The following is a 14231-nucleotide window of genomic DNA, read 5'->3' as shown; positions in this document are numbered from 1 at the left end:
AATTACCAGTTGGAACCAGACTGTTGACAGTACCCACTGACTTTTATAGTGTTTTTTTCTTTACTATGGAAGTCAATGGCTACCTTCAACTGTTTAGTTACCAGAATTCTTCAAAATATCTTCTTTTGTGTTGATAACCAAACAGTTGACAGTAGCCATTGACATCTATGGTATTTTTCCGCACTATGGAAGTCAATGGCTACCGTCAACTGTTTGGTTACCAACTGGTAGTTAAATAGTTGACAGTAACCATCGACTTCTGTAGTATTTTTTCCCTTACTATGAAAGCTGATGGCTACCATCAACTTCTTGGTTACCAACTTGTAGTTAAACAGTTGATGGTAGCCATCGACTTCCAGTGTACTTCGACTTCTAGCCATCGACTTCTGTAGAATTTTTTACGTACTATGGAAGTCGATGGCTACCGTCAACGGTTTAATTACCAGTTATAACCAAACTATTGATGGTACCCATTGACTTTTATTGTAATTTTTCCCTGCTATGAAAGTCAATGGCTACCGTGAACTGTTTAGTTACCAGCATTCTTCAAAATATCATCTTTTGTGTTGGAAACCAAACTGCTGGCAGTAGCCATCGACTTCTATTGTATTTTTCTGTATTATAGAAGTCAATGGCTACCGTCAACTGTTTGGTTACCAACTGGTAATTAAACAGTTGATGGTAGCCATCGACTTCTAGTGTACTTCGACTTCTAGCCATCGACTTCTGTAGAATTCTTTACGTACTATGGAAGTCAATGGCTACCATCAACAGTTTGGTTAACAACTGGTAATTAAGTAGTTGAAGGTAGCCATCGTCTTCCAGTGTACTTCGACTTCTAGCCATCAACTTTTGTAGATTTCTGTATGTACTATGGAAGTCGATGGCTACCGCCAACGGTTTAATTACCAGTTATAACCAAACTGTTGATGGTACCCATTGACTTTTATTGTAGTTTTTCCCTGCTATGAAAGCCAGTGGCTACCTAACTGTTTAGTTACCAGCATTCTTCAAAATAGCATCTTTTGTGTTGGAAATGCAACAGCTGGCAGTAGCCATCGACTTCTATAGTATTTTTCCGTACTATGGAAGTCAATAGCTACTGTCAACTGTTTGGTTACGAACTGGTAATTAAATAGTTAATGGTAGCCATTAACTTCCAGTGTACTTCGACTTCTAGCCATCGACTTATGTAGAATTTTTTACGTACTTTTGAAGTCAATGGCTACCGTCAACTGTTTGGTTACCAACTGGTAATTAAATAGTTGATGGTAGCCATCGACTTCCAGTGTAATTCGACTTCTAGCCATCGACTTCTGTAGGATTCTTTACGAACTATGGAAGTCGATGGCTACCATCAATGGTTTAATTACCAGTTATAACCAAACTATTGATGGTACCCATTGACTTTTATTGTCATTTTTCCCTGCTATGAAAGTCAATGGCTACCGTCAACTGTTTAGTTACGAGCATTCTTCAAAATATCATCTTTTGTGTTGGAAACCAAACTGCTGGCAGTAGCCATCGACTTATATTGTATTTTTCTGTATTATAGAAGTCAATGGCTACCGTCAACTGTTTGGTTACCAACTGGTAATTAAACAGTTGATGGTAGCCATCGACTTCTAGTGTACTTCGACTTCTAGCCATCGACTTCTGTAGAATTCTTTACGTACTATGGAAGTCAATGGCTACCATCAACAGTTTGGTTACCAACTGGTAATTAAGTAGTTGAAGGTAGCTATCGACTTCCAGTGTACTTCGACTTCTAGCCATCAACTTTTGTAGATTTCTGTACGTACTATGGAAGTTGATGGCTACCGTCAACTGTTTAATTACCAGTTGTAACCAAACTGTTGACGGTACCCATTGACTTCAATTGTAGTTTTTCCCTGTTATGAAAGTCAATGGCTGCCGTCAACTGTTTAGTTAGCAACATTCTTCAAAATATCATCTTTCGTGTTGGAAACCCAACAGCTGGCAGTAGCCTTCTATAGTAGTCATCGACTTCTGTAGAATTCTTTACGTACTATGGAAGTCAATGGCTACCGTCAACTGTTTGGTTCCCAACTGGTGTTTAAATAGTTGATGATAGCCATCAACTTCTGTAGTATTTTTATTTTTATTTTTTTTATTTTTTTTGTGTACTATGGAAGTCAAGGGCTACTATCAACTGTTTGGTTACCAAAACAAAACATGTTAAGAAGAATGCTGGTAACCAAACAATTGACGGTAGTCATCAACTTCCATAGTACAGAAAAAAATATTACGTATATTATAAATATTATTAAATATTATAAGTCAATTGCTACCATCAACTGTTTGGTTACCAACTGGTAATTAAAACCATGGACGGTAGCCATCAACTTCCATTGTAGATTTTCCTTATCATAGAAGTCAATGGCTACCATCAACTGTTTGGTTACCAACTGGTAATTAAAACCATGGACGGTAGCCATCAACTTCCATTGTAGATTTTCCTTATCATAGAAGTCAATTGCTACCATCAACTGTTTGGTTACCAACTGGTAATTAAACAGTTGACGGTAGCCATCAACTTCCATTGTAGTTTTTCTCATCATAGAAGTCAATGGCTACCATCATCTGTTTGGTTACCAACTGGTAATTAAACAGTTGACGGTAGCCATTGACTTCTGTAGTATTTTTCTATACTATGGAAATCAATGGCTACTGTCAACTGTTTAGCTACCAGCATCCATCAAAATATCATCTTTTGTGTTGGCAACCGAACAGTTGACGGTAGCCATTGACGTCCATGGTACAGGAAAATAATATTATGTAACTGTCAACTATTTGGTTGCTAATCTTAAAGAGATTACTGACTGTAAAAGACACTTGTGTTCACATACTTTTCATATTGGCCACAACAACAGTTTATCTAACTTGTACAGTGAGATTCTCTTCAAGCTGTCGCTCCGCTGATCTGACAGAGAAAACTGAGTATAGAAGAAGACAGTGAGCATTTGTATTCACACATTTAGAACATTAGCCACAACAACAGATTGTTGTTTTGAACATTAAGTTCCCCTTACAACTCTCCCAAAGGTAGTTTAACTGTTTGAGTAAGATGACAGCTAAAACGATTGTAATCAAGCATAAAATCAACCCTCATTGTGCTACACTCTACTATGTTTCCCAAAGTATCAGACCTGACGTCTACAAACAGATCTTTGTGTCAGTCAAGAACAAATAAACAGGATAAAAGATGTGTTTGACCGGTGCGGCGTGGCGTTTGTCGTATCCAGCGGCAGGAGAGACGACGTCCTGCCGCTCGTCTCGCGGTTTCCATAATGGACATTAGAGGCAAAGGAAATATTAATATCCTCCTGACACGCAGCATTCGGCCGATTTCACCTGAAGGCTCCCCGAGGACGGCCAGAAGCCCGCGCTATAGGCGCTGACGGATATTCAAACAGACGGGCTTCCTGCCGAACGCCTCCGATTCCTTAAACAAGGTAAACAGTGCTGATAGATTCTCCGCCCCGTCAGAACCCGAGGAGTTCCACATATGGCTGACAGCCGGCTAAATGCGGGAACCGCTGAAGGTTGACAGGAAGTCGGCGCACGGAATTAGGCCGCGGCTGTCTTCGGAAAAGAAAAACAGCCTTATTTCTCTCGTGATTCACGTAGAAGAAATTAATTTAGATACATTAAACCAATACTTGTCATTTATTAGCCTGGTGTGAGCATCAATGTTCAGTCAACTGCATAAATGTTTTTTTTTTTCCCCTCATGTTCAACCAGTGCCTGTCAAGCTGAACATTTGAAGTGAAACTCACCACAAAATGATGGTTTCTTGACAATCTCAGCTCTCTCGACCCCCCGCAGGCCCAAATCTGCTGACAAGAGCCAGATGTTGCTGATATTGACACATCTGTGCAGACGTTTCCCCGGAGTGACGGAGGAAAGCAAGAACCACATCTTAGACGTTTCTTTCTCTTCTCAATCGATTCTTAGCTCTGCTACCACTTGTTTAACTTATTCCTCAGTCAACTTTAGGTGACCGAGGCTAACCTGACCCCATTCTATCAGTTGTGCTTTTACTGTCAATGCATTTGAAATTATGGATTGTGCATTCGCACCACTCATAGCTTGTCTTTGCTTCTGAAGACCCCACATCAGACGTGGAACTGTCCTTGAAAGTCTGGCTCGAATTCCACAAATCCCGTTATTGTTGGGTCACGACAGACACAAACCACGCCAGAACTTCAGCGAAAAGGCATCGACCAGGAGCTCGCCGGGCTGTTTGAGAAAGGGGAGCTACACTACATTACTGGCTTTATGCCGGAACCAAAAGAGTTTCCAGAATGAATTGGGATTTCTGGTCCCCGCCGTCAAACAGCAGCTAAAAGTGTTCAATTCCTCCGAGCGAGATGGCGACAGACATGTCTATATGTTCGAATTAAGTCCGACGCCTGCCTGTTTATCTCGGCATGAAAGGGCTCGGCGGGGACCTGGGGCCTGCAGCTTTTGAGGCTTCGGGTGGCTTTCACAAAGCCTGAACAGAAATGAAAGTCTAACAGAAGAGGTATGGAGAGAGAGAGTCTTTTCTAGCTGCGAGGAGCCAGAGTTGAGTCGTGCACAATGGCTTCGGGTGGATTATAAGTCCAGTCGCTCTGGTAGGATGGGAAGGTGAACTTCCCAGGAGGTGCCTGAAAGAACTTCCCTCATTAATGCACCAACATGATCGGCATCACGTGATGCATGCTAATGATTTCTTTTGTCTTCTGCGTTTACAGGAATTGTGATGGTTTTCGGCTTGCAAGCACTTGCTGTATTTATAACCGACCACTTCTTCTTGAACACTTCTTTATGGACTACTTTCAGAAACTACACCAAATATAAATTTGTATTCCTATTTGCTCCAATAGAAAAATGTTAACAAATTCCACAATAGCTCAGAAACGGACAAATTTTACATTTAATCAGTCTCTCTATATTATTTTGGAAAGTTGTGGAAATGCGTTAATGGCATGTAAACACAAAGCGGAATGTTATAGTGTACATTAAAAAATAAGTGAAAAAGAAAATATATTTTAAAAAAAAAGTTACATTTACGGTGTTAATAATAATTGTGGAAACGCATTATAATGGCTTTTACTCAAGTCAATTTTCTAAACGGTACATTTACATGAGCACGAAAGCATAGATCCACAAAACGACTGAAAAGGCTGTAAAATGCATACCAGGCCAGTAGATGGCGATGTTACTTTCTAAAGAAACACTACGTGCTTGCACACATAGTTATTGACTGATCACGTATTATGCATGCGCATAATGTCACCGCTTTCACAAAATCGTGTTTTTGTAGTTTACATGGAGATGATAATGTTTTCAAAAACATGATAAACCTTGATTAATGTTGAAACATTTTTTGAGCCCTCAAAATGCTGTTTTCATGGAAACGAATGGCAAAAACTGATACAATTTTTCAGTTTTTAGTTGAAAATAGTGCCCCCTTTGAAACATAATCTAAGTAGCAACTACAGTTTTGCATTTTTAAGTGGTGTTTGCCCATGCAATACTCGATAACATATGATAGCATGCGTAAAAGGTTTCTAAGGTTTTTTGAGCCATTTTTAACATGTTATGCGGTTGCTAGGGCATTTTCAATGTTTGCTAAACTACTTGTCGAATGAGAATAATCCCAATCTCCAAATCTCACAATCAAAATTAGATGGTTCAGGTGGTTTCCAAGACATGCCCAGTGCTTACTAAAATCTGCTTCCTAAAAGTGTTTTTACAAGTGTTTTTTGCTAGGGTGCTCCCAATGGTTGCTAGGTAGATGCTTACTCGTACAAATAGAAAAATCCCAATCTCCAAATCTCACTATCAAAAGGAGGCATTTCAGGTGGTTTCCAAGACATGCTAGGTGCTTACTAAAATCTTCAGTGTTTTTACATGTTGCTAGGGTGCTCCCAATGGTTGTTGGGTAGTTGCTTACTCGTCCAAGTGGAAAAATCTCAATATCCAAATCTCCCGATTAAAAATAGCTGTTTCATGTGTTACTGAGGTCTTCTGAGTGTCTTTAATATGTTGCTATGAAGTTGTTAGGGTGGTCTGGGTGGTTGCTAGGTTGTTGCTTACTCTAAGTGGAAAAATACCAATCTCCAAATCTTCCAATCAAAAATATGTTTTTGAGGTGGTTTCCGAGACATAGTATGTGTTACTGAGTGTTTTAGCATGTTGCTAGAATGCTCTAAATGGTTGCTAGGTGGTTGCTTACTCATCCAATTGGGGAAATCCTAAACTCCAAATCTCCCAATCAAAAAGAGTAATTTGAGGTGGTTTCCAGGGCATAGTATGTGTTACTGTGGTCTTCTAAGTTCTTAGCATGTTGCTAGGGTGCACTGAGTGGTTGCTAGGTCGTTGTTTACTCATCCAATTGGAAAAATCCCAATCTCCCAATCAAAAAGAGTTGTTTGAGGTGGTTTCCAGGACATGGTATGTGTTACTAAAGTCTTCTAAGTTCTTAGCATGTTGCTAGGGTGCACTGAGTGGTTGCTAGGTCGTTGTTTGCTCATCCAATTGGAAAAATCCCAATCTCCAAATCTCCCAATCAAAAAGAGGCATTTTAGGTGGTTTCCAGTACATACTAGGTGGTTAATAAGTCTTTCAGAGTGTCAATCAAAAAGAGGTGTTTGAGGTGTTTTCCGAGATATACAATGTGTTACTGAAATCTGAGTGTTTTAGTATGTTGCTAGGGTGTTGCTCTGAGTGGTTGCTAGGTCCTTACTCGTCCAATTAGAAAAAAGCCCAATCTCCCAAGATGTTTGAAGTGGTTTCTGAGACACAATATGTGTTGCTGAAGTCTTCTGAGTGTTTTAGCTTGTTGCCATGTGGTTGCTAGAGTGCTCTGGTTGGTTGCTAGGTGATTGCATACCAGTCTTAATGCAAATTTCCAATTTATGATACCTCAGATTTCTCCTGTGGAGATATTGGATTATTCCACATTTGTTCCAAGAAAGTTTGTGTTGTACAACTTTGTATGTGCAATATTGATAGCAAATATCATTAAGAAACTACTCACTATGGTTTTAATACGTTGTAAAATTAGCTTAGATATTATATTACATTTGACAAAGCAGTCCCAGTTGTCCTTAAGATAGCACAATCATCTAATGACATTGATTAAGAAAATCAATAAATCTTTGTGACCAGTATGACGCATCAAGAGCAAGATTAGCATCTGATTCCAAGTGAATGTAATAATCAATAAGTGACATTTCGGTCGGACCTCCCCAATGGTATCAGCCATCTGTTGGTTTTATATGCTCTTCCCTTGTAGGCTTATCCAAGATGGACGCCCAAGGTCTAAGCGGACAAAGTGAAGATGAATCGTTTAATCTGCCGCTGTACGTTACCTTCATCAGAGCGTGTGCATGGAGTTTTGGCACCTCACCTGTTCCTAGATCAGCGGCCGGTGGCCCGCAAATTGATTATGGCCTGTATCACCGAGTCATTCAATCTGACTGGGGGCCAGAGAGAGTGAACAGGGGCCGGGCAGTGATTGACTGCCCTCCCAGCATCCTCTGTCTCTTGGCCCGTCTCGGAAGGGCTTAATGGAACCATCACTCCAGCGATCCGCGGCCCGACTCAGCCCAGCGTGTAGCCGGCTGCGTCCTTAAGTCAAGGGCAGCTCGGACAATGCTGCTCCCTCCCTCGCTCCAGGAGGGCTTAATGTACCTCTCCGACACATCAGATCATATCCAGGTCATCACTGATAAACTGCGACGGACATGAGCATTAGTTGCGTGGAGAGCCTGGATACGATGTGCATGTGAGTTGGACAGAAGTTATACAGTATAACAAAGTTTATAGTTGTGTTTTAAAATAATATAAAAGGTGATCTGATTTTCCCATTTTTCCAGGTAAGAGATGAAATGGACATGAAAACAATGGAATATATCAAGGTATATTGTGGCATTTTTTTGCTAGTAAGCTAACACTTTGCAATGCTCTAGTAACCACTCAAACACACTAGCAACTGCTAACATTTAGCAATGCCTTGGCAACCACACTTTGTAGTGTCCTAACAACCACCCAAAACACCCTAGCAACTGCTAATGCTTCGAAATGCTCTAGCAACCACCCAAAACACCCTAGCAACTGCTAACGCTTCGTAATGCCTTAAAAACCACTCAAAACACGCTAAATGCTTGGTAATGCTCTAGTGACCAACCAAAACACCCTAGAAACTGTTAATGCTTCGTAATGCCCTAATAACCACCCTAAACGCATCATAAAGCTCTAGCAACCACCCAAAACACCCTAAATGCTTCGTAATGCTCTAGTGACCACCCAAAACACCCTAAAAGCTTCATAATGCTCTAGAAACCACCCAAAACACTCTAGCAATTGCTAATGCTTCGTAATGCCCTAACAACCACCCAAAACACATTGTAATGTTCTAGCAACCACCCAAAACACCCTAGCAACTGCTGATGCTTTGAAATGCTCTAGCAACCACTCAAAACACCCTAAATACTTTGTAATGCTCTAGCAGCCACCTAGGACACCCTAGCAACTGTTAACACTTTGCAATGCCTTAGCAACTACTAACAAATTGTAATGCCATAGCAACCACCCAAACCACCCTAGTAATTGGACAAAAATGTGGTAAAACTACTCAACGCCTCCTAGCAATTGGATAAAAATGTGGTAAAACTACACAATGCCCCCTAGCAACCGCCCAAAACACCCTAGCAATTGGATAAAAATATGGTAAAACTACTCAATGCCATGGCAACCACCTGAAACACCCTAGCAATTGGATAAAAATATGGTAAAACTACTTAATGCCCTAGCAACCACCGAAACACCCTAGCAATTGAATAAAAATGTTGTAAAACTACTCAGTACCCTAGCAACCACCCGAAACACCCCAGCAATTGGATAAATATATGGTAAAACTACTCAACGTCCTAGTAACCACCCGAAACACCCTAGCAATTGGATAAAAATATGGTAAAACTACTCAATGCCATGGCAACCACCTGAAATACCCTAGCAATTGGATAAAAATATGGTAAAACTACTCAATGCCCTAGCAACCCCCGAAAAACCCTAGTAATTGAATAAAAATGTTGTAAAACTACTCAGTGCCCTAGCAACCACCCGAAACACCCCCAGCAATTGGATAAATATATGGTAAAACTACTCAACGCCCTAGCAACCACCCGAAACACCCTAGCAATTGAATAAAAATGTGGTAAAACTACTCAACGCCCTAGTAACCACCCGAAACACCCTAGCAATTGAATAAAAATGTAGTAAAACTATTCAGTGCCCTAACAAAACACCCCAAGAATTGGTTAAAACTGTGGTAAAACTACTCCGTACCTTAACAACCATCCGAAACCACCCGAAGGTAGAAGTACTCAACGCCATAAAAAAAATGGTAAAACTAATAAACGCCTTTGCTACCACCCAAAGCACCCTAGCAATTAGATAAGATTTGGTAAAATTACTCCATGTCCTAGCGACCACCCGAAACACCCTAGCTTTTCGATAAAAATGTGGTAAAACTACTCAGCGCCCTAGCAACCACCTGAAACACACCAGGAATTGGTTAAAAATGTGGTAAAACTACTCAGCGCCCTAGCAACCACCTGAAACACACCAGGAATTGGTTAACAATGTGGTAAAACTACTCCGTACCTTTGCAACCATCCAAAATACCCTAGCAGTTGGATAAAAATGTGGTAAAACTAATAAATTCCCTAGCAACTGTCCGAAACACCCTAGCAATTGAATAAAAATATGGTGAAACTACTCAACACCCTAGCGAACGCCTGAAACACCATAGGAATTAAATAAAAATGTGCTAAACTACTCAATGCCCTAGCAACCGCCTGAAACATCTTAGCAATTGGATAAAAACATAGTAAAATTACTCAACGCCCTAGCAACCGCCTAAAACATCTTAGCAATTGGATAAAAACATAGTAAAATTACTCAACGCCCTAGCAACCGCCTAAAACATTTTAGCAATTGGATAAAAACATAGTAAAATTACTCAACGCCCTAGCAACCGCCTGAAACATCTTAGCAATTGGATAAAAACATAGTAAAATTACTCAACGCCATAGCAACCACCTGAAACACCCTAGGAATTGGATAAAATTTGTGGTAAAAGTACTCAATGCCATAGCAACCACCCAGAACACCCCAGGAATTGGTTAAAAATGTGGTAAAACTACTCAGTACCTTAGCAACCATTTGGAATACCCTAGCAATTGGATAAAAATGTGGTGAAACTACTCAATTCCCTAGCAACTGCCCGAAACACCCTAGCAATTGAATAAAACTATGGTAAAAGTACTCAACGCCATAGCAACCACCCGTAACGCCATAGGAATTGGGTAAAATTTGTGGTAAAAGTACTCAACGCCCTAGCAACCACTCAGAATACCCCAGGAATTGGTTAAAATGTGGTAAAATTACTCAGTACCTTTGCAACCATCCAAAATACCCTAACAGTTGGATAAAATGTGCTTAACTACTCAGTGCCATAGCAACCGCCCGAAATACCCTAGCAATTGAATAAAACTATGGTAAAAGTACTCAACGCCATAGCAACCACTCGTAACACCCCAGGAATTGGATAAAATTTGTGGTAAAAGTACTCAACGCCATAGCAATCACCCAAAACACCCCAGGAATTGGTTAAAATTGTGGTAAAATTACTCAGTACCTTAGCAACCATCCGAAATACCCTAGCAATTGGATAAAAATGTGGTAAAACTACTCAATGCCCTAGCAACCGCCTGAAATGCCCTAGCAATTGGATAAAAATGTGGTAAAACTACTCAATGCCCTAGCATCCACCCGAAATGCCCTAGCAACTGGATAAAAAATGTGGTAAAACTACTCAATGCCCTAGCAACCGCCTGAAACATCTTAGCAATTGGATAAAAGTATGGTAAAAGTACTCAACGCCATAGCAACCACTCGTAACACCCCAGGAATTGGATAAAATTTGTGGTAAAAGTACTCAACGCCATAGCAATCACCCAGAACACCCCAAGAATTGGTTAAAATTGTGGTAAAACTACTCAGTGCCATAGCAACCGCCCGAAACACCCTAGCAATTGAATAAAACTATGGTAAAAGTACTCAACGCCATAGCAACCACTCGTAACACCCCAGGAATTGGATAAAATTTGTGGTAAATGTACTCAATGCCATAGCAATCACCCAAAACACCCAAGGAATTGGTTAAAATTGTGGTAAAATTACTCAGTAACTTAGATAACAATTAGAAATGCCTTAGAAACCATTCAAAAATGATAGAAATGTGCTAAAAACCCACGCAGACTACCTTAGCTAATGCTTAGCAATGCCCCAGCAACCAATGACAATAAAAGTGGCTTGCTGTGGGCAAAAACCACTGTTTTCAATTAGCAAGATGAAAATCGCAAGAAAAGCCCACTGCAAATGTTTTCTTTTTAGCGACGTGCTACATGAGTGGTTTGTTAACAGAGAACCCATGTGATTGTTTGATACTCTGCGTCGGATAATACAAAAAGTGTGATTTCTCTCAAATTCAGAAGTGACACAATTATATGCTAGCACGTTCACACCTAGACGTGCATTGTTGTTCTTAGCGGGAAAGGATGTGTGTGTTTTTGCGCATGACTGCGCTCATTAGCGACAGCGACACAAACACGGACAGCAGTGCTACACTGGAAGACGTGGTAAACAGCTGCGGCCCATCGGTGAGAGAAGAGTTCACATCTGTCAGTCCAGCGCAGCTGCTAGCATGCTATGCCGAGATCTAGTGCTCCCTCTCTCCTGGCCCTCTTCAGTACACAATCCCTGACAAGCGCAGGAAATGTACTAGAGAAGTCACAGGGGAGCGCTAACCCCTGCTATACATTACAGCTCCAACATCTGTTAGGCCTCTATGATTCACGTCAAGCTGCGTCGCCGTCATGAACACCTTCTTCCTCCGTGGCATATTTATAGAGCAGAGGTGGGCGAGCAATTAAGACTCTGAGGACCAATGAAAATAATACTTAAGTTTGTCACAACACTGTGTGAGAATATACAGAAACAGTGTATAAATGTAGAGAAAATGTCAGTCAGTGTTTTAGAGAAAATGAAAAGTGGTTTTATTGAGTGTGTAAAGTCTGAAACTTCAATTCTGCCATCATTTTTATTACTTTTTTTTCTTCTAATAACCGTGCTAGTATATGTACTAGTCTACTAGTAACTAACTTGACAGAAAATGTTTAATTCACAATTTGACGGTTTTACCGTAGTAACACTGATTGTAGTATCTATTCTAGTTTGGCAGAAAAGATTTGAGATAGTAATGTTAACTGAAGTAGCTGTGCTTGGCAGATAAGATAAACTTTACCATGATTTTACTATAGTCTGTGCTAGTTTGATATAAAATCTTACCTTTACCATGGTTTTTACCTTAGTAACATTGATTGTGGTTATTGTGCTAGTTTGGCATAAACAATTTAAGTTTTACTATAGTAAAACTGATGGTAGCATCTGTGCTAGTTTGGCATAAACAATTTAAGTTTTACTATAGTAAAACTAATGGTAGCATCAGTGCTAGTTTTGCAAAAAAGTTTGCCATGGTTTTACAATATTAAAATTAATGGCAATATCCGTGCCAGTTTGGCAGGAAAGATTTGATTTACCATGTTTTGCCATAGTAATGTTAATTGAAATAACTGTTTGGCAGATAAGATCAACTTTACCATGATTTTACTATAGTAACATAAATGGCAGTAAAATATTACTTGTTTTTTTACCGTAGTAACATTGTGGTTATTGTGGTGTTTTACTATAGTAAAACAAAAAAAAAGATTCAATTTATCATGTTTTACCATAGTAGAGTTAACTGAAGTATCAGTACAAGTTTGGATTTTAAAAAAAGGTTGTTTACCATGGTTTTACCATAGTAAAATGAATGGTAATATCTTGCTGGTTTGGCAGAAGAGAATTGATTTACCCTATTTTTACCAGAGTTAAACGTAAATGCAATACCCTTGCTAGTTTAAGAGATCAGATTAAGTTTAAATGATAACAGTAATTACAGTAGCTTGCAAGTGTGGCAGATGTCAGTTTACCACGGTTTTACTATAGTAACATTAATTGCAGTAACAATACTAGTTCGGCAGGAAAGAGGAACTTTATAATGGATTTACCATTTTAACTTTGATTGGAAGTAACTACACAGAAAATGTGAACTTTACCATGGTTTTACGGTAGTTATCCATCCTCATTTGGCAGAAAAGACTCGCTTTACCACGATTTTACTATCAACACAGACCTACGGTAGCACAGCTGAAGTATGGTACCAAGCGAGAACTCTGGTTTTTTAGATTTTCATAAGAACAACGTTACAGTCAGCGGTGCTGAATAAATGAGCCGTCCCTGATGATGGATTGACGCGTCTAGGCTTCTGCCCCTCGTTTATATATTTGGTGCATGTAAAGGAAAGCCAAGGTCAAGCAAATTGAACCTGTCAGTCAGAAATGCACCTACACTCAAAAGACAAAAGATTGATTTATGGAGAGCATGTCCTGCATCCTCACGCCATTTTGCATCCTGATGAGTAGACGTAGAAATCGAAGGGGCCGGACGCGTATTTTGATTATTCCCGTCTTCACTTCCGGCCGTTTTAGCGAGTCTGTGTCGCTGTAAATTCAATAGTTATTTTAAGGGCTACCCAGGGAGCCGCATAAATACAAATGAAACCGTCAGCCAGAGCGCAGCGTTCGCGCATTTGTCAATGCCGAGCGGGACTCTCCCGGGAGCGGAGGGGGGAGAGCCGAAGTCAAACGGCTGTACGGCTGAATGTGGAGCGCAGTCAGGGAGGTTTGCTGGGCAAAAGGGTCCGGTGGGAGACGCGGGTGCAGATGGAGGCCCGCTGAACTCCACTCAATGTCAGCTGCACTTTTTTAAGCCGCCACCGGGGACTGGAGCGGGGACGCATGGGGTCGACGCAGCACATCTTCTTACAAAGAACAACTGGCAAAATGCAGCCTTCCTGAGGGGGATCAGATGGATGCCGAGGAGCCGCTGTTGTTTTACTGTCACTTCGGAGACTTTCGGGGTCCGTCTGTTGAATGCTGATGGTAGACAACACATTCCCTAAGCTTGAGTCTTAAAAATGTACCATTTGACTTTTACGCCACTAGCGCTGATAAACAGAATTGTGAAAAGGAAAGGTTTCTTAGCTATTT

Source organism: Garra rufa, chromosome 7, assembly GCF_049309525.1.
Source record: "Garra rufa chromosome 7, GarRuf1.0, whole genome shotgun sequence".
In the NCBI taxonomy this organism is placed as follows: Eukaryota; Metazoa; Chordata; class Actinopteri; order Cypriniformes; family Cyprinidae; genus Garra; species Garra rufa.
Note: the sequence above shows the minus strand (reverse complement) of the source record.